This window comes from Cherax quadricarinatus, chromosome 19 (assembly GCF_038502225.1).
Source record: "Cherax quadricarinatus isolate ZL_2023a chromosome 19, ASM3850222v1, whole genome shotgun sequence".
In the NCBI taxonomy this organism is placed as follows: domain Eukaryota; kingdom Metazoa; phylum Arthropoda; class Malacostraca; order Decapoda; family Parastacidae; genus Cherax; species Cherax quadricarinatus.
Window position 1 is genome coordinate 22,380,853 of NC_091310.1, and position 25,882 is coordinate 22,406,734.

At 47.0% G+C, this 25,882-nt stretch overlaps 1 protein-coding gene across 1 annotated transcript in view; it reads left to right on the forward strand.

Annotated features, from left to right (window-relative positions):
• The first annotated feature begins 380 nt into the window (after positions 1-380).
• The window catches only part of LOC128688250 (netrin receptor UNC5B), an 812,793-nt gene continuing 787,291 nt past the window's right edge, over positions 381-25,882 (forward strand). Inside the window, exon 1 of the mRNA XM_070086825.1 lies at positions 381-717. The gene's annotated coding sequence lies outside the window, so the exon portion shown is untranslated. The remainder of the gene's footprint in view (positions 718-25,882) is intronic.

Below are 25,882 nucleotides of genomic sequence, written 5' to 3' on the forward strand. Positions count from 1 at the left end.
CATGAGGTTCAGCATTATTTAAGTTCGGTTTCGGAGAAGACAGAATAATGTCGGAATGAGCAGAGAGCTACATCCTCCACTTGAGAGAGCTGTAACTCTACTAACTTTGTTGTGACTGTAGAGAACTTGGGAACACATCTCATGGCTGCTGCCGCGCCGCCAGAGGTACGAACATTGAACCTCTCAGCCAGTAAAGGAGCTTATTTAGAAAAAATACGGAGCTCATTGAGTCTGTACTTAGTCAGCTTACACGCAAGACATTTTTTTAAATCAGTGTGAATTGTGCAAATAGTTTTTATTCGGCACTGGGAGAATTCAAGGCATGACCTGAACGTGTGCGGGCAGCAGTACTGTATGATAAGCTGTTCCACACCAGTGTTTCTGTGACAGTTGTCGGGGTAGTGTAGCGCTCGTCTCGCCAGTGAACCATCACCACCTCTAAACCACGTGTACTCTCAAGTCTTACTAATAGCTTATGCTTTAAGTCAATATTAGTGAAGCATAGAACGACCAAACTCAGTGTCCGTAGTTGTGAAATATAACCCAGGTGCTGTAAAAGACCATAAACTGATTTTTTTTTTTGACTCACGTGGGTAGTTTGTCTAGTGAAACGATTATCTTGTTTGTAAGGTTAGATACATTACATTAATATACAGTGAAGTATACCGTGGATTATACCAGCCCCACCCAGCGAGTATATTTCTGCTGCTCCATGATGTAAGTATTGTTCATATATACACTCAGTGCTGGCTTGTGCTACTAGGTCAGATTCCGTGCTCCTTCCTTAAGTAAATGTAGGAGACTTGGACCTGCCTCACATGGGCCAGTAGACCTGCTGCAATGTTCTTTCTTTCCTATGTTCTTATGTACACGTTGTTGTGAGCAAGTGTCCTTTCTTCACGCACCTCTGCTCTCATTCCAACATTACACACGTGAAAGAAATAAAGAACATACCACACATGATAGAAATAAAACTCGTTTGACTTTATAATGAATTTAGAGTTCTAAGAGGAGAGGCTGTATGGGAGTGTTTGAAAAAGTGTTTTAACATCAGATATGAGTGGTTAAGTCACCATGTTTGGCTATTAAATTACCTTTTGTTATTTAAACTACGGTATATGCTATTTTGCATGGCTATAATATCTGCGTACTCTCTAAGAGCATCGCAAAAGTTGTGTAGGATATACATTCAAGGTCTTAATAGTTTTTTTTTTCACGTGACTATGCATGTTTATTTTGGTTTATCCCTGAAAATTTTTATTTTTAAGTTTGATGCCAATGTTTGGTGCAGTGGGCGACCTGATGTACATGTGGTTGATGGCTTTCCAATACCAAATAACTGACGTGGGTTTAACTCTGGAAGAGGGCGAGATGACCCCGTGATCGAGTTATATTTGTTCTACTTTCCTAGTCAAGCCTATGGCCTGTGGGTAGGTCTCCTGGCACCTACTGCCCTTATTCGCTTAGCAGTAAATAAATACCTGGGTGTTGTTCGGCTGTCGAGGCCTCAAGATCTTGACGGTGGTAAGCGGCAACACTACTTGCTTGACTTTGTGGTGTTGTGAATGTGTCGTGCTGCTTGCCTGACCTGCCTGGCCTGCTGACCTGCCTGACCTGCCTGGCCTGCTGACCTGCCTGGCCTGCTGACCTGCCTGGCCTGCTGACCTGCCTGGCCTACCTGGCCTTCCTGACCTGCCTGGCCTGCTGACTTGCCTGGCCTGCTGACCTGCCTCGTCTGCCTGGCCTGCGTGAACGAAACCGCATCATTGTTGCTTTCACAGACTATCCTGTATTGTTAATCCTAATGCGTTAACCCTAATGGGTTGTTAACACTCTTGGTTATTAAGCTGAACCAAATCTTCTGTACTAGATAATATTGATAGTTTCCATATTGGTGTTAAACCTGATTATCTTAGTATCACACCTAATGCAGGTCAACACGCTGACTGAAGTGCTCTCGATCCAAATAATATGCATTATCCTCTTCTTTCCAGGCTAAAACCTGATTACCCATCACCTCCCAGGCGCGGCACAACTCTTCCGGGCTCAGTGCTTACCGATGAATATCTTATAATTATCTTAATGCTAAAAACTATTCATTCTTAAAAATCTGGAGAACATTCAATATGCAGTTAGCTGTAATATACCTGTAATCAGTTTCCAGAGTTCTGATACTCCACTTCAGCCCCGGGGGGTGGGGGGTACTAGCGAAGACACTTGAGTGTCCAGACTCGCAGGAGTGAAGTCACTCAAGGAGGAATTAGTATGTTTATTTAGGTACAGTTACATGCATTTTATCATACCGAGTAACGTATATATTACCTAGTGTAACCCCCCAAAAAAAGTCAGTGACATATTTATTGGGGGCCCTTGTATTTCTAGTGCGGGTTCTAGTACTTCCACTGGGTCCATGTATTTCCACTGGTGTCCTTGTATTTCCACTGGGTTCTTGTTTCCACTTGGTTCTTGTATTTCCACTGGGTCCTTGTATTTCCATTGGGGTTTTGTATTTCCATTGGGGTCCTCGTATTTCCATTGGGGTCCTCGTATTTCCATTGGGGTCCTTGTATTTCCATTGGGGTTTTGTATTTCCATTGGGGTGTTTGTATTTCCATTGGGGTCCTTGTTGATAAAGTTTGAGAATATCTAGAAGGAATTAAGTTCCAGTAGTATTTGCAGCTTTGGAAGCTTTGCCAGATTTCCGACATTGCCCTAACTCCGATAGATTTCGAAAAAAAGCCCATGCAATCAGCCCCGGGCCCAGACTCGTGGAACTCTGTATTCATTAAGAACTGCAAGAAACCCCTCTCGCGTGCCCTAAGTACACTATGGAGGAGGAGCTTGGACATGGGTGAAATTCCACAGTCATCTAAAACAACGGATATAGCCCCACTCCATAAAGGTGGCAGCAAAGCATTAGCCAAGAACTTTAGACCAATAGCTCTGACGTCCCACATCATAAAAATCTTTGAAAGAGTGCTAAGAAGCAGGATTGCAAATCACCTGGATTCCCAAAATCTGCACAATCCAGGGCAACATGGGTTCAGGGCAGGTCGCTCCTGCCTCTCGCAACTACTTGATCTCTATGATATGGCCTTGGATGCACTGGAAGAAAATCAGAATGCAGATGTAATATACACAGACTTTGCAAAAGCATTTGACAAATGCGTTCATGGCGTAATAGCCCATAAAATACGTGCTAAAGGAATAACTGGGAAAGTGGGGAGATGGATCTTCAACTTCCTAACAAATCGAACACAAAGAGTAGTGGTCAACAGAGTTAAATCGGAGGCTGCCATAGTGAAGAGCTCTGTTCCACAAGGCACAGTACTCACCCCCATCTTATTCCTCATCCCCATATCAGACATAGACAGAGATATACACCACAGCACCGTATCATCCTTTGCGGATGATACTAGGATCTGCATGAGGCTGTCATCTGCTAAGGATGCGGTTAACCTCCAAGAAGATATAAACAAAGTTTTCCAGTGGGCAACGGAAAACAATATGATGTTCAATGAGGACAAATTCCAACTACTCCGTTAAGGAAAACTGGAGGAGATAATAACTAGAACAGAGTATACTACAAACTCTGGCCATACAATAGAGCGGAAAAATAATGTAAGGGACCTGGGAGTAGTAATGTCTGAGGATCTCACTTTCAAGGATCACAACAGTGCCACGATCACAAGTGCAAAGAAAATGATAGGATGGACAATGAGAACGTTCAGAACGGGAGATGCCAAGCCAGTGATGATCCTTTTCAAATCACTTGTTCTCTCTAGGCTGGAATACTGCTGTACATTAACATCTCCATTCAAAGCAGGTGAAATTGTAGATCTAGAGAGTGTACAGAGATCCTTTACTGTATGTATAAGTTCTGTCAAGCACCTTAACTACTGGGAACACTTGGAAGCACTTGACTTGTACTCGTTGGAACGCAGGAGGGAGAGATATATCATAATCTACACTTGGAAAATCCTGGAAGGAATGGTCCCAAATCTGCACACACAAATCACTCCCTACGAAAGTAAAAGACTGGGCAAGCGATGCAAAATGCCCCCAATTAAAAGTAGGGGCGCCATTGGTACACTAAGAGAAAACACCATAAGTGTCCGGGGCCCAAGACTGTTCAACAGCCTCCCATCAAGCATTAGGGGAATTACCAATAAACCCCTGGCTGCCCTCAAGACAGAGCTGGACAGATACCTAAAGTCAGTGCCGGATCAGCCGGGCTGTGGCTCGTACGTTGGACTGCGTGCGGCCAGCAGTAACAGCCTGGTTGATCAGGCCCTGATCCACCGGGAGGCCTGGTCATGGACCGGGCCGCGGGGGCGTTGATCCCCGGAATAACCTCCAGGTATGCAGGTAAGCCTAGTCTGAGACCCTGGTCGCGGGGAAGCCTAGCTTGAGACCCTGGCCGTTGGGAAGCCTAGCTTGAGACCCTGGCCGTGGGGAAGCCTAGCTTGAGACCCTGGCCGTGGGGAAGCCTAGCTTGAGACCCTGGCTGTGGGGAAGCCTAGCTTGAGACCTTGGCCGTGGAGAAGCCTAGCTTGAGACCTTGGCCGTGGAGAAGCCTAGCTTGAGACCCTGGCCGTGGAGAAGCCTAGCTTTAGACCTTGGCCGTGGGGAAACCTAGTCTGAGACCCTGGCCGTGAGGAAGATAATCCCCAGAACCGTTAACAGATAACTGGTAACTAACAGATGACTGGAACCATTCGCGAATAACCCGCACTTTCCAGAGGTAACTTTAGACTTTGTATCGGTTGAGGCGAGACCATCGTGTCACAGCTGGGATTAACCGAAACGTCGTCTGAAGTTTCCTTTCCAAAATGTGGATTATTTGTGAAGACTGAAGAAGAGCGTGTGAGGGAAGGGAACTAGGAAGAGACTGGTCACCCCACCTATGCAAAGCAACACCACAGGACGCAAGAGTGCTGTCACTCCATTCACACAAGACAGCACTACAGGACGCAAGAGAGTGCTGTCACTCCATTCACACAAGACAGCACTACAGGACGCAAGACGTGCTGTCGCCCTACTCACGCAAGGCAGCACTACAGGACGCAAGACTTGCTGTCACTCCACTCCTGCAAGGGAACACCACAGGATGCAGGACAAGTGCTGTCATTCCACTCGCACAAGGGAACACAGACTGCAGGACAAATGCTGTCTTAGAGGTGGAAGGACACAGTGCATTCACTTAAGACAACGTTATTGAAAACGTCTCGGTTTTATAACCTTAATCACTTCAAATAAATGTAATTACCATGCATATGAGGTGATCAATATTCAAGGATCGAAACATCGTTTGTAAAAGTATCTTATCCCTTAACTTCTTAAAAGTTGTGGGATCCTATTGCCGTCTTAGTCTCCCACTATATAATACATGTTGGATATGGGGAAACGCTAAGCCCGTTGGAGTCGTACAGCGTCTGGGTAAAGGAGATTGCTCAAGTTTGGTCCAGAGAAGTTGAGGGCAATACCAATTCATTGGATGAAGAACTTTTCAGCATCAGGACATTCCGTCCTTTAAGGACCCCGCTTAGAGTCAATAAAGCATTTAAATTACTGGGAACACCTCAAAGTCCTAATTATGTATCCGCTGGAGCGGAGAGAGATGCCTGATAATATATAACCCCCTTAAGGGAGGTTCCTTGACGCTGGTGAAGGGCTCTTGATCTATGGAATTGGATCTGTGCTCGGGTTTCCTGAATTGAGCCTGAATACCTTCCATCCCCCCCACATGCGCTGTATAATCTTACGGGTTTAGCGCTCCCCATGATTATAATAATAGTATATAAGTGGAAAGTGCTTGAGGGCCTAATCCGAAATTTGCACACTGCTGCAACAACTTACTGTAGTGAGAGACATGGGAATAGATGTAAAATAAACCTAGTCAAAACCAGGGGCACCGTGAGCACAATAAGAAAACACAGTATTAACATCCGTAGTTCCGGAATATTTAACATCTTACCAGAAGATAACAGAAACACTGCTGTGACAAGTGTAGAAGTCTTCAAGAGGACACTGGATAAACATCCCCACCAAGTGCCAAATCAACAAGGTTGTGATGGTTATATGGTCCAGATGGCCAACAGCATCAACAGCCTGGTTAACCAGGCAAGCACCAAACAAGCCTGGCTAAGGGTGGGCTCCGGGAGTAGAAAAATTCTTGAAACTCATCTGCTTTGGGGGGGTGGGTTATCGTAGGTAATTTACGCACATGTTACTAGGTATGATAATTGTACTCATGTGTACCTGTACTTAATTTAATGTGTAAGAGGCTGGTGTCAGTAATGGTTGGCTTGTTAGTGTGCCAGAGGCTGGTGTGTTAGGGTTGATCACATCGACTTTGGGTTATCCTAGGTAATTTACACACATGTTACTTGGTATAATAACTGTACTTATGTGTACTTGTACCCAAATAAACCTACTGTCAGAGGCTGGTGTGAATAATGGTTGGCTTGTTAGTATCGTGTTAATTGTGAAATGTCTTGTTTGAACTCTGCACCGGAACTAATATATAGTGGATTATACCAGTATTGTCAAATAACTTTTGTATGGCACTGCATATGTATTAGTGACACTCAGACAACTGTAACGTTATCTGAGCCTCTAATGGGTGTCCCTTGTGCTTCACAATGTGTGAGGGGCATTCAGACAGTTGTGACGTAATCTGAGCATATGATGGGTGTTCCTGGGGCCTCATGATGTGAGTGATGGACACTCAGTTTTAACGTGATGTGAAAAACTGATGATCGGAAACATAATGAAGCAAATATACAGCCCTGATATTAAATTACGTTGGCTTTTTCTTTCAACTTTATTATTACTTTCCACTTGTATTAAGTTTTTGCTTGATGAAAACTGAACTTCACCCCCCGACACTATAACTTTGTTAAGCCTTTTAGTTCATATTTAAGCAGTTGTAACTTACCACCAGTGAACGTCATGTTCTCCACTGTCTACTGGAAAAACTTCCTTATAGTTTCATGCTTATTATAGTACCATTTCATATTGGTCTATCAGAATTTTTGCTCATTTCCTGTTCATCTTATGTTCAGTGAAGTTGTAAACATAAAGATTGACATCGAGACTTCAAACTTCGCATATCAACATTTCCGACAAACCTCACTTGACTTTGAAGAAACCATATAGTATGTCTTATGTCTTCTGGCCAAGACTTGTACAATCCATAGTCATCAGAGTTGCAAAACAGTACTGTAACATACTTGATATATGCTCCGGAGACAAGATACAGCCATCATTCCAGTCATTAAGAGCTGCTGACATAGCTACATTCCACAAAGATGGTATTAGAACAGTGGCAAAAATCTATAGATAACACTAATGTTACACAACAAAAGTGTTAAGAAACAAGATTGCTAAACACGTGGAAACATAACTATGCGTAACCCAGAGTGAAGTGGTTTTAGAGGCGGTCGTTCCCGCCCCTCGGAGTTGCTGAACCACTCTGAGATGCACTGGAAGACAAGAGTCCATGTAATATATACACATAACAAAGTCTGATCATAAAATGCATAAAAGATTATTGGAAACGTGATCAGGTGGAAATGCAAAGCGTGTGACTGGTTTTAACTTTTATTACTCTCACAGCCCGGACTGTAGCCAGGCTTCACTGTTGATTACCTCTTCGACCAGGCCGTTGCTGTTGGTCGGCAAACTGAAATTAAGTCCTCCCTGGTATACAGGGGTGGCTCATGACACAGTACTTGTGTCAATTATCTTTCTCATTCTTAAATACTTTTTAGACACTTCAAAGGAAGGTGCCGATGAGGGGCTTTTGATTCAAGGACGTGAGTTTATGCTCCTTGTCTTTGGATCGAACCTGATTGCCTTCTGTTCCTCATGCGATGTGTGAACCCTACGCGCTTAATTAAGGCTTCCTGGATATAATAATAATTCATAAGAATATTTTAAATGAAATTTGAGATAAAATAATAAACACTCAATTCATTCAGTAAAGCAGAACAGGAATGTCAATGATTTAAAAGTAACGGTGTGGAAAGATCAGTGCTCAGGAATCATGGAGGTGTTAGAAAAAACTTTAGAGAAAATGATATTTTGGATAACAAGAACCTTTAAACAAGTGATGCTAAGCCAGTGTTGAAACTCTTTAAGCCATTTGCCCTCTCCAAAGAGGAATATTGCTGTACACTAACAGCCTCATAATGGCAGGTGAAATTACTAATAGGTAGAATGCTCAGTGAATTTTATTTCAATACAATCGTTCTAAATGAGCTGGGAGCCCCTGGAGGCCCTCCAGATGTAGTCCTTTGAATGAGGGAAAGATATATCATAATCTATACCTGGAAAATAGTAGATTCCTGTACGATGTTTCGAGGGGTGAGTGCCCCTGCACCAAGGTCCCATAGCCTCCTCCAGGATCAATGCCTTATCAACCAAGCTGTTACTGCTGGCTGAATGGATGATCAGGATGATCAGGAAGTGATTTGAGGAACTTGTCTTGTCTCTTGAAGACAGTCAGAGGTTTGTTGGTAATTCCCCTTATGCATTAATTCAAGGACCTTTGACACTCTTTGAGTTCTCTCTTTGTGTACTCGTCGCGGGACTGCTCTTAATTGGAAGTAATTTGGACATTCTGCAGTTTTTTTTTCATAGACAATTATTTCCGTGTTCAGATTTGGGATCTATCCGTCCATGATTTTCGAGGTGTAAATTATGTTGTACATTTCTCGCCTACTTTATAAAGAATACAGTTGGAATGACTTCGGGAGTTCCCAGTACTAATTAAGATGCTTGAATGAATATATACGGGCAGTGAAATTTCTCTGTTCTCTGATTTAAAATCCGGACACTAAATTTACTCCTTACAAGAAGGGAAATCTCAGCAGACAGTTCAAAATATGGTCAACGAAAAGCAGGGTATCATCTTCAAGATCAAACTTGACAGGTTCTTAGTAAATCCTGATCAGCCGGGCTTTGGTGCTTACGTTGGACTGAATGCTGCTGTTACCATTAATATTACTGATCAGACTATTAACCAGGAGACCAGGTCTGTAATCTGGCTGGAAGGAAAAGTAAAGCAGAACCGGATCATCCAGGTTATGATGGATATGTATACCAGAAAAGGCTGGCCCAGGGCCCGGCTGCGGGAGCAGATAAACTCTGGAAATCGTTCGTAGGTTCACAGGTATACTGTGTAAATAGAGCCTGTTTAAGATTTACCTGTCATCTTAAATGTTTAAGGAGCAAAGAGAAAAGATTAGCAATCCTGACAGGGTGTAAACATTTCACTGGGTGGGAGTAGCTCGGCTGGTAGCACACTCAGCTCATCTCCTAAGTGTCCGTGGTTCGATCCCTGGTAAGGGTGGAAACATTGGGCGTGATTCCTTAAGACACCTACTGTCACTGTACACCTAGCAGTAAGTAGGTACTTGGGTGTTAGCCGACCGGTGTGGGTCGCATCCTGTGGAACAAAATTAACCTAAGTTGCCCGAAATGCTCTGCATAACAAGTGGCTTTTTATATAGTAGTATGTCACTGATGTCAGCTAGGCCTGTATACCATGTACATGTACTTGTAGAAATAAAGAATATCATCATCATCATCATCATCATCATCATCATCATCGTAACCTACTACCTAGGATGTTTACAGGACCTTCCTAACGTGAGTCAGTAATGCAGTATGCCCCAGTTCTTTTCTTCATTTGTATTGAGACATTTCCTTGAATGTATTATTTTAGCTCTTCTCTTTGTAATTCTCTCGCTTTCTTACTGATTCATGAGTAAATTTGACCCAATCATGGGCGTAGTTATCCAATTTAACTTGTGCCTGCACTCTGTGCGTCACAGCGATCAAAGGTCGTAAGCTTTTCCAATTGGGATGTGACAAAGCGAGGAGACGAGAGTTTGTCTAGTGATTGTACTCTGTCCTGGCAGTGGTGGTGGTGATGCGTGTTCAGCACGGTGCTGGTGGTGATGTGTGTCTAGCACGGTGCTGGTGGTGATGTGTGTTCAGCACGGTGCTGGTGGTGATGTGTGTTCAGCACGGTGCTGGTGGTGATGCGTGTTCAGCACGGTGCTGGTGATGCGTGTTCAGCACGGTGCTGGTGGTGATGCGTGTCCAGCACGGTGCTGGTGGTGATGCGTGTCCAGCACGGTGCTGGTGGTGATGCGTGTCCAGCACGGTGCTGGTGGTGATGCGTGTCCAGCACGGTGCTGGTGGTGATGCGTGTCCAGCACGGTGCTGGTGGTGATGCGTGTTCAGCACGGTGCTGGTGGTGATGCGTGTTCAGCACGGTGCTGGTGGTGATGCGTGTCCAGCACGGTGCTGGTGGTGATGCGTGTTCAGCACGGTGCTGGTGGTGATGCGTGTTCAGCACGGTGCTGGTGGTGATGCGTGTTCAGCACGGTGCTGGTGGTGATGCGTGTCCAGCACGGTGCTGGTGGTGATGCGTGTTCAGCACGGTGCTGGTGGTGATGCGTGTTCAGCACGGTGCTGGTGGTGATGCGTGTTCAGCACGGTGCTGGTGGTGATGCGTGTTCAGCACGGTGCTGGTGGTGATGCGTGTTCAGCACGGTGCTGGTGGTGATGCGTGTTCAGCACGGTGCTGGTGGTGATGCGTGTCCAGCACGGTGCTGGTGGTGATGCGTGTTCAGCACGGTGCTGGTGGTGATGCGTGTTCAGCACGGTGCTGGTGGTGATGCGTGTTCAGCACGGTGCTGGTGGTGATGCGTGTTCAGCACGGTGCTGGTGGTGATGCGTGTTCAGCACGGTGCTGGTGGTGATGCGTGTCCAGCACGGTGCTGGTGGTGATGCGTGTCCAGCACGGTGCTGGTGGTGATGCGTGTCCAGCACGGTGCTGGTGGTGATGCCTGTTCAGCACGGTGCTGGTGGTGATGCGTGTTCAGCACGGTGCTGGTGGTGATGCGTGTTCAGCACGGTGCTGGTGGTGATGCGTGTTCAGCACGGTGCTGGTGGTGATGCGTGTCCAGCACGGTGCTGGTGGTGATGCGTGTTCAGCACGGTGCTGGTGGTGATGCGTGTTCAGCACGGTGCTGGTGGTGATGCGTGTTCAGCACGGTGCTGGTGGTGATGCGTGTTCAGCACGGTGCTGGTGGTGATGCGTGTTCAGCACGGTGCTGGTGGTGATGCGTGTTCAGCACGGTGCTGGTGGTGATGCGTGTTCAGCACGGTGCTGGTGGTGATGCGTGTTCAGCACGGTGCTGGTGGTGATGCGTGTTCAGCACGGTGCTGGTGGTGATGCGTGTTCAGCACGGTGCTGGTGGTGATGCGTGTTCAGCACGGTGCTGGTGGTGATGCGTGTCCAGCACGGTGCTGGTGGTGATGCGTGATCAGCACGGTGCTGGTGGTGATGCGTGTTCAGCACGGTGCTGGTGGTGATGCGTGTTCAGCACGGTGCTGGTGGTGATGCGTGTTCAGCACGGTGCTGGTGGTGATGCGTGTTCAGCACGGTGCTGGTGGTGATGCGTGTTCAGCACGGTGCTGGTGGTGATGCGTGCCCAGCACGGTACAGATGGTGATGCGTGCCCAGCACGGTACAGATGGTGATGCGTGCCCAGCACGGTACAGATGGTGATGCGTGCCCAGCACGGTACAGATGGTGATGCGTGCCCAGCACGGTACAGATGGTGATGCGTGCCCAGCACGGTACAGATGGTGATGCGTGCCCAGCACGGTACAGATGGTGATGCGTGCCCAGCACGGTACAGATGGTGATGCGTGCCCAGCACGGTACAGATGGTGATGTGTGCCCAGCACGGTACAGATGGTGATGCATGCCCAGCACGGTACAGATGGTGATGTGTGCCCAGCACGGTACAGATGGTGATGCGTGCCCAGCACGGTACAGGTGATGACGCATGTCCAGCACGGTACAAGTGATGACGCATGTCCAGCAAGGTACAGGTGGTGACACATGTCCAGCAAGGTACAGGTGATGCGTGCCCAGCACGGTACAGGTGATGACGCATGTCCAGCACGGTACAAGTGATGACGCATGTCCAGCAAGGTACAGGTGGTGACGCATGTCCAGCAAGGTACAGGTGGTGACGCATGTCCAGCAAGGTACAGGTGGTGACGCATGTCCAGCAAGGTACAGGTGGTGACGCATGTCCAGCAAGGTACAGGTGGTGATGCATGTCCAGCAATGTATAAGTGGTGACGCATGTCCAGCAAGGTACAGGTGGTGACGCATGTCCAGCAAGGTACAGTTGGTGACGCATGTCCAGCAAGGTACAGGTGGTGACGCATGTCCAGCAAGGTACAGGTGGTGACGCATATCCAGTAAGGTACAGGTGGTGACGCATGTCAAGCAAGGTACAGGTGGTGACGCATGTCCAGCAATGTATAAGTGGTGACGCATGTCCAGCAAGGTACAGGTGGTGACGCATGTCCAGCAAGGTACAGGTGGTGACGCATGTCCAGCAAGGTACAGGTGGTGACGCATGTCCAGCAAGGTACAGGTGGTGACGCATGTCCAGCAAGGTACAGGTGGTGACGCATATCCAGTAAGGTACAGGTGGTGACGCATGTCAAGCAAGGTACAGGTGGTGACGCATGTCCAGCAATGTATAAGTGGTGACGCATGTCCAGCAAGGTACAGGTGGTGACGCATGTCCAGCAAGGTACAGGTGGTGACGCATGTCCAGCAAGGTACAGGTGGTAACGCATGTCCAGCAAGGTACAGGTGACGCATGTCCAGCAAGGTACAGGTGGTAACGCATGTCCAGCAAGGTACAGGTGGTGACGCATGTCCAGCAAGGTACAGGTGGTGACGCATGTCCAGCAAGGCCTGACCCTTGTAGGCTTAGCGCTTCTTTTTTATTTTAATAATGTTCAGCACGGTACAGATGGTGACATGCCCAGCACGGTACAGATGGTGACACGCCCAGCACGGTACAGATGGTGACATGCCCAGCACGGTACAGATGGTGACACGCCCAGCACGGTCCAGATGGTGACACGCCCAGCCCGGTCCAGATGGTGACACGCCCCAGCACGGTACAGATGGTGATGCGAGTCCAGCACAGTGCTGGTGGTGATGCGAGTCCAGCACAGTGCTGGTGGTGATGCATGCCCAGCAAGCTTAGCAGTGCTGAACAGTGCTGGTCATGACACGTGCCCAGCAAGCCTAGGGATGACGCGTGACCAACCAGCTTTAGTGGCAAAATTGAGTGCGTCTGGCAGCGGTTGGTTGATTACATTAAGCTATTTTTTCTAGAACATGTTCGGTGTTGTGTACTTTGCTCCGATTAAAGTGAATACTTCTATTGTCTACTTCTGGCCATATTCTAGCATCTCCTTTTGGTCATACTGATGAAAGAGACGACTCTTCAGCAGACTGAGAGAGCTGGCGGCGTCCTGGCCACAGGTGGGACAACCAAACATGTGAAATCAGGGTTAGTGGCTCACTGAAGCACTCGTAAACTTGTCACCTGCAGAGTGCCCCACCTGTGTGAATTCATTCTCATTCTCTCTCTCTCCACACCTCATTTTCTTTGTAGATTTTTCTCCCATTGGGAGACTGATGTAGATCAGAGTTTCTCTCATCTCACCTGTTGGTAAATTTTCCGTCCGTCGTATGAACAAACATTTCCAGCCAACTTTTCAACTAAAGCTTCCAGCCAGCTTAACAGAAAGCTTCAGCCAGCTTTGGCAGTGTGTGGCAAACACTGCTAGAATGTGTGTAGTCTTCAAGAAGAGACTCAACAAATTCCTCTGCTAAGCACCGGATCAACCAGGCTGTGATGGATATTGGCAGCGGACCCTCTATAGCAACAGCCTGGTTGACCAGGCAAGCACCGACATATGGCCCAGGACCGGGCTCCGAGTCGAAAACTGTGAAAGCCCCTCAAAATATAACGAAAGTATAGTGACAAAAGCCGAAAGAGAAATAAAGACGCTGGAGGCAGAGAATTCTTTTAGTACAACGTTTCGCGCATGTCTGGGGCTTAATCAGGTATACAGGAAGGAATAAATTCACGGTTTAATAAGGTAAACGCTCACCTGAAGTCACACTTGGAGACGGTAGGGCCAGGTGGTGCATTTGATCATTGATGCATACTAGATAAAGTTCAGCCTTGGGCGAATGTTGCATTAAAAGGAGTCCCATACGAAAGTCACTTTACCCTTCCAGTCAGCTTATTGTGAAGCTTCCAATCAGTTATGTGAAAGCTTCCCCTAACTGATGAAAGCTTCAGTCAGCTTTGATGAAAGCTTCCAGTCAGCTTATTGATGAAAGCTTCGAGTCAGCTTATTGATGAAGCTTCCAATCAGCTTATTGATGAAAGCTTCCTCAACTTACTGATGGAAAGCCTCCACCAACTTACTGATGGCTTCCAGTCAGCTTATTGATGAAAGCTCAGTCAGCTTATTGATGAAAGCTTCCAATCAACTTATTGTTGAAAGCTTCCAGTCAGCTTATTGTTGAAAGCTTCCAGTCACAGATGTAAACCAGCCAGATACTGATGAAGCTTTTCCCGTCAGCTTATTGATGAAAGCTTCCAGTCAGCTTATTGATGAAAGCTTCCAGTCAGCTTATGACTGCCTCTGGTTTCACCAACAACTTAGTGTGTAATGTTTATATTAAGAAAACATATAAATTATTTAGAATGAGAAAACGACAAAAGGCCTATCGACCCATTCTTTGGGGTTCCATTTTTATTCCCCCCTCAAGGGAAAGGGTTTCCCTTTATGCTGGCGAGGGCTCTTTATCAGGAAATTAGACCTTTGCTCCAGTTCCCCGAATTAAGCTTGAATACCTTCCTCATCTCCTCACAGGCGCTGTATAATCCTACGGGGTTTTGCGCTTCCCTTTATAATAATAATCCATTTTATTCCCAACCAGTTCTTCCCTTTATTTGACAAATATTTAACCATTGTAAGTGTATTTGCATTGCTGACGCGTTGTCAGCGTAAAAAAGAAAATCAAGGTTCAGATTAGCGTTTTATTTAAGCAGTTTTCCCACTTGGGTAGAATTTTTATGGATATACTGCCTCAAATTCAAATTCCTTTTGGGTTTTGGGTTTTTTATACTCCCGGGCCCCCCTTGACCCCGTACTCATCACAGCGTTGATCTGGCACCTGGTAGAGATATTGTCCTGTTTCATCTTGAAGACCACACTTGTTCCAGCAGTTTTTTCAATATGTTCTGGAAAAATGTTAAATAGTTTGAAGCCACGAATGTTGATCAATGTTCTCTTACTGTCGGCGGTCCCCTTGTTTCACTGGGTTTATTTCAATTCCCCCCATATCTCCCCTCCGGTTTTTTTGTTTGGCTTCTTTTGGGCCCCCCTCAAGTATTTTCCCACGCATTTATAATTATGCACCCGTCTTTTCCCCGCTCCATTGATAAAAATTTAAAAAACTTTGGTGTTTCTATTAATTTAATTGCCGTATTGACTCTATATTGGTCGTAAATGATCCTTATCTGTTCAGTTGGATCCCCTCTCCTGCCCTAATGGGTCAACACTAAAAAAATTTCCCAAACAAAAGAGCATAAGAAATTCAAAATGTCACCATTGGCACTATTTTCCTTTTTTCAAGTTTCTTTTCCCAACCCCCCCGTCATGTTCCACCTGTTGGGCATTGCAGTTCCTGGGCCCCACTGCAGTATTAACCCCGTTCAACCCCCCCGGTGGCTGGCTCTTCAGGCATGGAACCACACCTGCCAGCCTGGTTGGGGGGCCAAAACTTGCTTTCCATTTTTTAAACTTCTCTTGCTTTAAATGGCTCTGTTTGCCTTTTGTTAATTTTTTTAAATGCCCTATTCTCCCAGACCTTTTATGTGTTCCCGCTTCCCCCGTCCCTTCTTAAGCTCCTCTGGGGCTTTATAAATTCCCCAGTAAAAAATTTTTTATGGAACTTACCTTTTTTTCACATATTCATATTTCACATATAAACTATTTCCCATACAGTATTAAACTATTTGTTTTTTTTAAAACAAATTTTCATGTTTGAATCCATTATATCGCTTTATCTTGATACTTTCCAACCGTTTGACATCCACTTTTTAAACCCCTTTCCCCCTATGCAGTTCTATGGTTACCGTCTTCCTTTGCAATTGAATTAAGTTTTTTAAAAGGGGAAACGGCTGTTTTTTGAACCCGTAACTTCTGAGGTGTGCCGGGTACCCTGACTGGGCAGAGGCCTGGAATAGCCACTAAATTTGTTAACTGGGGACATTTTCGTTTTGTAAAAAAAAAAAACATCTGCTACAAGGAAATGGAAATTTTCAAATTACCGGAATTATATTTTCAGTATTAAAAACCCTTTATGACTATCCATAAAAGGATAGTCAAAATAAAAAAAAATTAATAAAAAATTTGGGCCCAAAAGTCAATAAAACAATTGTCCCTATGAGTCACATAAAGTTTTGTTTAAACTGTCAAAGGTACTGTATCTGTAACCAGTCCTTGCCTGGCTACAATCATCAGTTTTACGTAAGTTGTTCCCAATGTTCATTTCCGATAAGCTGCAAATCCTTTTGGCATTTAAGCATTCTATGTTACATTCGTTATTTAATGTCTGACTTATTAAAATAATTTTTATCTTTCATGCAATTTATCAGTTTGATGACATACGTGTTAGCAGTTTCGAGGGTTCTTCTTCTTCCCTTCCGCCTAGGCGGCCCTTTTACGTCTCCCGGAACCCGGCTGTTGCAAGGCCCCAAAATCTGTAAGCCATCACAACCGACTGATCCGCACCTTCGAGTAATAGTTACTTTTAAAAATTTTACATTTGTTCTGATATTTCTTTTTATGTTGGAAAAGTTTAAATAAATGCCGGGCTGCGAAAGAAAAAACTTTTAAATTGGTCACAGTATGGGTGCTCATGTTTTCGGGTTTGCACACTTCTTCCCACTTCTTTCCCCCTACGTAGTTTAAATTTCTGCATTATATGGACCGATTTCAAGTACATCCATGACAGGAAATATAATCATAGTCTCTTCTCCCCCTGCAGAGGGGTATTTTAGATATTCCCCGTACGTTGATGTTTTTATTTTTTGCAGGCAGTAAAAAATCTCTGTTTTCCACCTCATATTTCTTCTGCCTTTGAATGAAGCTGTGGCACGAACAATATTCTAGATGTGAGTACAACCCGGAACAGCCCCATAGGGGTGATTTCCCCTTTTTTTGAGTAAGTCACTAAAAATGTTGAAAATCCTTAAGAATGGAAATCAGCTTTTTTCCCCTTTTTTACATATCTATACGTTGCTTCCCCAATGAACATGTTGAGTCATTATCCGAAAAAAATGCATTTCGTGGGGAATGAAAATTTTAAATTTCCGTCATTCTTCATAAGGAAGGTTCTCAGTGTTCAGGTTAGATAGTCATCCCCCGCCCTGTAATCCGAGGTCTCACGAGGTCAAGGTGACGCTGAAGGAGAAAAAATTTAAAACTCTTATTATTGACGCTTATATTTGAAGGGAGGGGGTTGTTAAAACCATGGACCTCATCTCTTGGGGTTTTTGTACCCTTTTCTTTTTATTGAGGGTATTTACAGTCACCATCTTCCCCCCCATATTTCAGCATTATTGAAAGAGTTGTATCCCCCGCTGCATGCATATATATATATATATATTTTATTTTTTTTTTTATCACACTGGTCACAGACCGGGGCCCTGGGGCGTTAGGGGAAAATCTCCAGGTAAAACCCCGGTAAACACCGGGCCCATTCCCACCAAAGGGAGGGTGGCCCGGGAAAAAAAAAAAACTTTTACCATCATTCACTCCATCACTGCTTCCTGAAGGGTGCTTTACACTACAAAATTTTTTAAACTGCAACATTAACACCCCCCAGAGGGGCAGGCCCCTGTACCCTTCCCCTCTCCAGGACTCAAGTCCGGCCTGCCGGTTTCCTGAATCCTTCAAATGTTCTTTTTCTCCCCACTCCAACAGCCCTCAAGTATTAAAAAACCCTTTTCTCCATTCCTCCTATCAAACCCCTCCCAAACATGCCCCACCAAACCCCCCTCGCACACAAACCTCCTTTACCCCCCCCCCTCCCAACCCCCCTAGGCCGACCCCCACCCCGCCCCCTTCCCCCTACAGACTATTCACTTTGGTCATTCTGTTTCGCCCATTTTTTCTACATGTCCCAACCACCCCAAAAAACCCTTCCTCAGCCCCCTGGACAACAGGGTTTTTGGGGAATCCCCACCTCCTCCTAACTTCCAAACTACAATTCTCTGCATTATATTACACCAAATTCCCCTCAGACATGACATCTCCACTGCCTCCACCCTTTTCTCCTCGCTGCAACATTCATCACCCACGCTTCACACCCATTGGGTTTAAAACATCTTCATTTCCCCCTTGCCTCCAAGGACAAAATTCTTTTTCTCCACAGACTCCTGGCACCACTCACCTTTTTCCCCCATCAATTTTATGATTCATCCATCTTTCATAGACCCATCCGGACATCCTCCCAAATATCTGAATACGTTCACCTCCCCCATACTCTCCTCCCAAACTGATATTCAATCTTTCATCACCTAATCTTTTTTTATCCTCATAACCTTACTCTTTCCTGTATTCACCTTTTAAATTTTTTTCTTTTGCACCCCACCCAAAATTTATCCACCAATCTTAATTCTTCAGAATTCCCCAAAAAAGTGTCATCAGCAAAAAGCAGCTGTGAAACCCCACTTTATTTTGATTTTTATCTTTTAACTCCACGCCCTTTTCCAAGACCCCCATTTACTTCTCTTACAACCCCCCCTATAAATATATTAAACAACCAGGTGACATCCCCATCCTTGTCTAAGGCCTCTTTACTGGGAAAAAAAATTTCCCTTCCTACATACCTAACTTGAGCCTCACTATCCTCTAAAAACCCCTTTTCCGCTTTCATAACCACCTCCCACACCTACACTTTCAAAATCTGCCACATTGCCCCATCCACCCCGTCATACCCTTTTCCAAAACCATAAATGCCACAAAGACCTCTTTGCCTTATCTAAATACTGTTCACTTATATGTTTCACTTAAAAAACCTGGTCCACACACCCCCTACCTTTCCTAAAGCCTCCTTGTTCATCTGCTATCCTATTCTCCGTCTTACTTTTTAATTCTTTCAATTAAAACCCCCTCCCTTACACTTTACCAGGACACTCAACAGACTTATCCCCTAAAATTTTTTGCACTCTCTTTTACCCCCTTTGCCTTTTAAAAAAGGGAAAAAAATATGCTCTCTGCCAACCCCTAGGTCCCTTTTTACCCTTTTTCCATACATTTATTAAACAATTAATTAACCACCCCAAAACTATATCCCCCCCTCCCTTTAAAAATTTTCTATTTTTTCCCCCATAAAATCCCGGCTCCCTTTTCCCCCCTTTCTTTTTTACCTACTGCCTCACAAAACTTCCCCACACCCTAAAACGGCTCTTCCTCACCCTACAAGATGTTATTCCCCCTTTGCCCTATACACGAAATCACAGCTTCCCTATCTTCATCAACTTTTTAAAAATTTTCCTAAAAATATTCCTTCCATTTTTAATACTTCTAACTCCATTTAATAACTCTCCTCTCCTTTTTTTAACTGACAAATCCATTTGTTCTTTTAGGCTTTCTTAACTTGTTAATCCCCACTCCAAAATTTTTTTCTTATTTTCAAAAAAAATTTGTTGATAACATCTCCCCCACTTCTCATTTGCTCTTTTTTTACATTGCTTCACCACCCCTTTTTAACCTCTCTTTTTTTCTCCATATACTTTCCTCCTTGCATCACCTTCTACTTTGAAAAACTTTCATATTAACTTTTTTCCCTTACAAATTATTTACAAACATTGGCTGTACGTCCACAGCAGGACTCGGCCTCCCAACTGATCAAGTCCCTTATTTTTTACCATTTGAGCTGGGGTAAAGCAGATGAGTTCAAAGAGCACAACAATGTTTTCATTGTAAACCCAAAAAAAAATAAGATGTTGGAAAAACCTCTTTCAAAATAAAAAATGCCAGGCCAATGTCCTCTTCAGGTCCTCGTTCTGTCTATAATTGTTGTGCACAAACAGCCACCCCTTTAAGGAGGGTGACGTTCCGAGCTTTGGGGAAAATGTGAAAGAAACCCTTCCCCTAGCTGGTATAATTCAGTCAACACCTAAATTACAAATGTTGTAAATCCCCCAGATGGTTTTTAATTTTAGTTTGGAAGATACTAAACGGGGGCAGTAATGGTTTTTGTTTTGAGGGTAGTGGTAGTGGGTAATGGTTGTTGTGGGGGAGGGTAAGGGGGGTAATGGTTTTTGTGAGGTAATTTGGGAGTGGCAATAAAAGGTTTTTGTTGTGAGGGTAGTGGTAGTGGCGTAATGGTTGTTGTTGTGAGGATAGGGGAGTGGCAAAAGGTTGTTGGAGGGGGGTGGTAGTGGCAGTAAGGTTTTTTGTTGTGAGGGGAGTGGTAAAAGGGAGTAATAATTTTTGTTTTGAGGGTAGGTAGGCAGTAATGGTTTTTGGTGAGGGTTTTGGTAATGGCAGTAATGGTGGTTTTGGGGAGGGGAGTGGCAAAAGGTTTTGGTGATGTCAACATAGTTTCTGATCCCTGTATATGTATAAAGTTTTTCCGAGTATCATAGTACCATCCATATGTTTTACATAGTTGATCCCTTGGGGGCCGGGATTTAAAGGTCCCCGGGGATCCCGGGATGTGAGCGCTACGCCCCGGCCTCGCCCTCCCCGCCGGGTCCGACAGGCAACACAGGAGGCTGGGCATCTCCGTCTTCCCTCTGTTAATTTTGTGTTGCATCCAATTTTTTTTAAACCCCCAAACCATCCCCAGAACCTACCGACAGTGAGGGGTGGTAGTGACAAATGGTGGTAGTGGGGGGGGTTGGTAGTGGCAGTAATGGTGGTTGTCGTGAGGGTAGTGGTAGTGGCAGTAATGGTGGTTGTGGTGAGGGTAGTGGTAGTGGCGTAATGGTGGTTGTGGTGAGGGGTGAGTGGTAGTGGCAGTAATGGTGGTTGTGGGGGAGGGAGTGGTGTGACAGCATTGGTGGTTGTGGTGGGGGAGTGGTAGTGGCAGAAATAGGGTTGTGGTGAGGGTAGTGGTAGTGACAGTAATGGTGGTTGCGGTGGGGGTAGTGGAAATGGCAGTAATGATGGTTGTGGTGAGGGTAGTAGTAATGGTGGTTATGGTGAGGGTAGTGGTAGTGACAGTAATGATGGTTGTGGTGAGGGTAGTGGTAGTGGGTTGTTGTGGTGAGGGTGGTGGTGGTAGTGGCAGTTTGTGGTTGTGGTGGGCTAGTGGTATTGGCAGTAATGGTGGTTTGTGGTTAGGGTAGTGATAGTGGCAATAGTGGTGGTGGTGGTGTGGGTACTAATTCAGAACACACCCAGATGCCGGACGCCCTTGTTAAAAGAAACGTGTTAACCGTGACGGGGGGGGTGAGAGAGAGTGAGAGAGAGAGAGAGAGAGAGAGAGAGAGAGAGAGAGAGAGGGAGCAGAAGATGGGGAAAGGATTGTCACATACTGGGAAGGGATGGATAGTCAAAATTTGGAAAGGTAAGTTTCCCCAAACTTGATGAACTGGTGTATTTTAGGATATTGGTCTCTCTGAGATAAGAAAAGAATGTTTTTTCAGTTTAGCGCCAAAGCGTGTTTCTTAGCGGAAGGTTTAATTTATCCATGGGCTGTGTTTGTCCTAATTTTTCTTTTTTATATGAAGAAAATGGAAAAGCCATTTGTCCCAGGACCACACTCTTGTAACATTAATTATAACTGCCCACCCCACTCCCACCCCCCCCCCTCCAACCCTGCCACCCCCCCCCACCCCCCTCGCCCTACCCCACCCCTCCCCTCCCACCACCACTCCCACTCCCACCCCCACTCCTACCCCCCACCACTCCCACACCACTCCCCCCCCACCACCCCCCTCCCCCCCCACCACCCCCCCCCACCACTCACCCCTCCCACCCCCTTACTCCACCACCACTACCCTCACCACCCTCACCACTCCCACCACCACCAACTACCCACCACCACTCACCACTACCACTCACCCCCTCACCACCCCTCACCCCCACTCCCAACCCCACCGCCCCTACCCACCCCATTCGCCACTACCCACCACCCCCCCTCCCCCACCCCCACTACCCCCCACCACTCGCCCTACCACCACTCGCCCACCCCCCCACCACCACTCACCACTCCCTACCCACCACCCCTCACCACTCCACCACCACTCCCACCACTCACCCTACCCCCACCACTCACCTACCCACCCCTTGTCCCCCTTACTACCCCCCACCATTTCCCCTTTCCCCACCACCCCCTAACCCCCCCCACTCCCCACCCCCCACCCCTCCAAATACCCACCACCACTCGCCACCACCCACCACCACTCCCCCAAACCCCCCCCCCCTCCCCCACCCACCACCACTCCCCCACCCACCACCACTCCCACCCACCACCCCCGCCACTACCCACCACCACTCCCCTTTCCCCCACCACCACTCCCCTACCCCCCACCACCCCCTACCCACCACCCCTCCCCTACCACCACCACTCACCCCCCCCACCACCACTCCCACTACCCACCACCCCCACCCTACCCCTCGCCACACCCCCTCCCTCACCCTACCCCCCACCACTCACCACCCCCACCACCACTCACCCACCCCCACCACTGCCACTAAAACCCTCACCACTCCACTCCCACCCCCTCCGCTCACCACTACCCACCACCACTTCCTACAAAAAATCCTCTTTTCAAAGTCATCATTTACGCCATTTTGTCCCTTTTTTTGCCGTTGATGAGTTCCAAAGTTTTTCCAAACCCCGGGGCCCCGGGCCCCCGGGACAGGCGTTCGGCTTGCCTGATCAACCAGGTTTTTTGCTGGACATATCCCTCACAACCTAGTTGATATGGCCTGTTAGAGTCTGTCAGGGTTTTTTCTTAAAAACATCAACACTTGCCCCCAGTGTTTCTGGTAACTTGGGGAAAATATTGAATAGTCTGGTTCCTGGATGGATATTAAGTGTTTCTTATTGTGCCCACAACGCTTCGCATTTTATTCTGTTTATTTTTCACTCCATATCTCTCCTCCCCATGTTATGCCAGTGTGCAGATTTAAGACTAGGCCCTCAAGTACTTTCCAGGTATATATTATCATGTGTATCTACTACCTGGGGTCTAAATGATAGTGCACCATTTCCTTTGTTTTGAAGGTTCTCATTATCCATCCCGTCATTTTCTTTGCCTCGTGATATCAGTTTTTTTTATTTATTTTTTTAAGAAAGGTCAGCGACATATTTACTCCGATCTTTCACGTGTTCTTTTCGTTTTTATGATCCTCTTCAGTTTTGTATAAAAAGTCAATTTTTAGTTCTTTATTCTTTCCTACCTAAGCAGCTGGAACTTACCGACACACAACGTCATGTTCTTCACTGCCCAGTGACAAAAACCCCGCTTATATTTTTCCTACAGTTTTAGTGTCTTCACCGAGATAACATTCATGCTTATTTTAGTATCATCCCAAAATTATATATACTGTGGCAAGTATTTTTATGTATGTTTGTTATGAAGGTAAAAAACAGTAGAGACAGAGGGCAGTGTCAATGGGAACTCAGCTTTTTACTTAGCTAATGCTGGATTTATTTTTATTACTGCTTATCTGTGTTCTTTCTGTCAGTAAGTTGAAAAAACCCCCTTCCTACTTTCCCTGTTTACCTATGGCCCCGATTTTGTGTGCAGTCACCCTCTGATCGCATTTGTCAAACGCCCCTTTTCAAAATCTGCTTGTATCACATGTGAGTTTTGATTTTCTTCCAACGCCTCTGTAATTTGTCATAGTGGTTAACAGTTGTGACAGGAATTATCTTTCACTTCTAAAACCATGATGGGTTGGATTGTGGGATTTTACCGTTTCATAAGTATGTAATTTGACATCTCGATACTCTTTCTATTTTTTCTTTTGATGTGGGAAGTTAGGCTACTTGGTCTGTAATTTTTAGCTAGTGATCTACTGCCTCCTTTTGTGAAGGAGCTATGTCTGCACTCTTTAAGGTCTCTAGTATTTCACCTAGATCTAAGTTCTTTTTCCAAAGAATACTGAGTGTTTGTGCTAGGTGGGTGCTGCGCCGCTGCTGCGCTGCTGCCGCTGCTTTCTGCTGCGCTGCTGCGCGCTGCTGCTGCTGCTGCTGCTGTGCGCTGCCGCTGCCGCCGCCGCTGCTGCCGCTGCCTGCGCTGCTGCGCTGCTGCTGCTGCTGCCGCTGCCGCCGCCGCTGCTGCTGCTGCGCTGTTGTGCTGCCGCTGCCGCTGCCGCCGCTGCGCTGTGCGCGCCCCGCTGCTGCGCCGCCGCCGCTGCTGCTGCCGCCGCTCGCTGCTGCCCGCCGCCGCCGCCGCCGCCGCCGCCGCTGCCGCTTTCTTCGCTGCCGCCGCTGCTGCTGCTGCCTGCCGCCCTGCTGCCGCCGCCACAACCATTACCGCTCTACCACCACCACCCATCCTCCAACCCCCTACCACCAACCTCACTCCACCAACTTCACTACCACCACCAACCTTCACTACCACCACCCATCACTCCACCACCACCCACCCTACCACCAACCATTCCAACCCCCACCCATCACTCCCACCACCCCCCATCCTCCCACCCCCAAACCATCACTACCAACCCCTTCACTACCACCACCACCTTCCCCACCCCATCCTCCACCCCCACCCATCACTCCACCCCCCCCATCACTACCACCACCACCACCACCACCAACCTTACTACCACCCCCCACCCATCACCCCCCACCAACCATCCTCCACCCCACCTTCACTCCCCCAACCATCACTACCCCAAACCATCACTCCCACCACCCCTTCCTCACCACCATCACTACCCCCCCAAAACTTCCTACCCCCAACCATCACACCACCAAACCTTCCCCCCCCCAACCAACCTTCACTACCACCCCCCCAAATCACTCCACCCCCAACCATCCTACCACCCCCAAACCTTCACTCCACCAACCTTCCTACCACCAAACCTTTCCTACCCCACCCATCCTCCACCCCCCCTACTACCACCACCACCATCACTACCACCACCCCATCACTCCCACCACCAACCTTCCTACCACCCCCAAACCTTCACTACCACCACCACCCCATACACCACCAACCATCACTCCCACCACCACCCTCCTCCACCCCAACCTTCCTACCCCACCACCTTCCTCCACCACCTTCCTCCCCCCCCATCCTACCACCAACCCCTCCACCAACCTTCACTACCACCACCCATCCTCCACCACCATCACTACCCCCCAACCACTCCACCACCCCCCCTCCACCACCAACCTTCACTACCCCCCCAAACCCACCCAAAATCACTACCACCACCCCCATCCTACCACCCCCCATCACTACCCCCAAACCCCCCAATCACACCACCATCACTACCCCCACCCCCATCACTACCACCACCCCCCATCACTACCCCAAACCTTTCACTACCACCAAAACCTTTCACTACCACCACCACCCATCACTCCACCCCCAAACCTTCACTACCACCAACCTTCCTACCACCACCACCCACCTACCACCACCCCCCCTCCCAACCATCCCCCAACCCCCCATCCTCCACCACCACCCATCCTACCACCCCCATCACTCCACACCACCATCACACCACCACCCCCCATCCTCCCCCAAACCTCTACCAAAACCTTCACTCCACCCACTACCCCCAAAATTCACTCCACCACCCCCCATCACCCCCCCCCAAACCCACCACCATCCTCCACCACCAACCATCACTACCCCCAAAACCATCACTACCACCCCCAAACCATCACTACCACCAACCATCACTACCACCCCCAAACCATCCTACCACCAACCATCACTCCCAAACCCCCAAAATATCCCCCCTAACC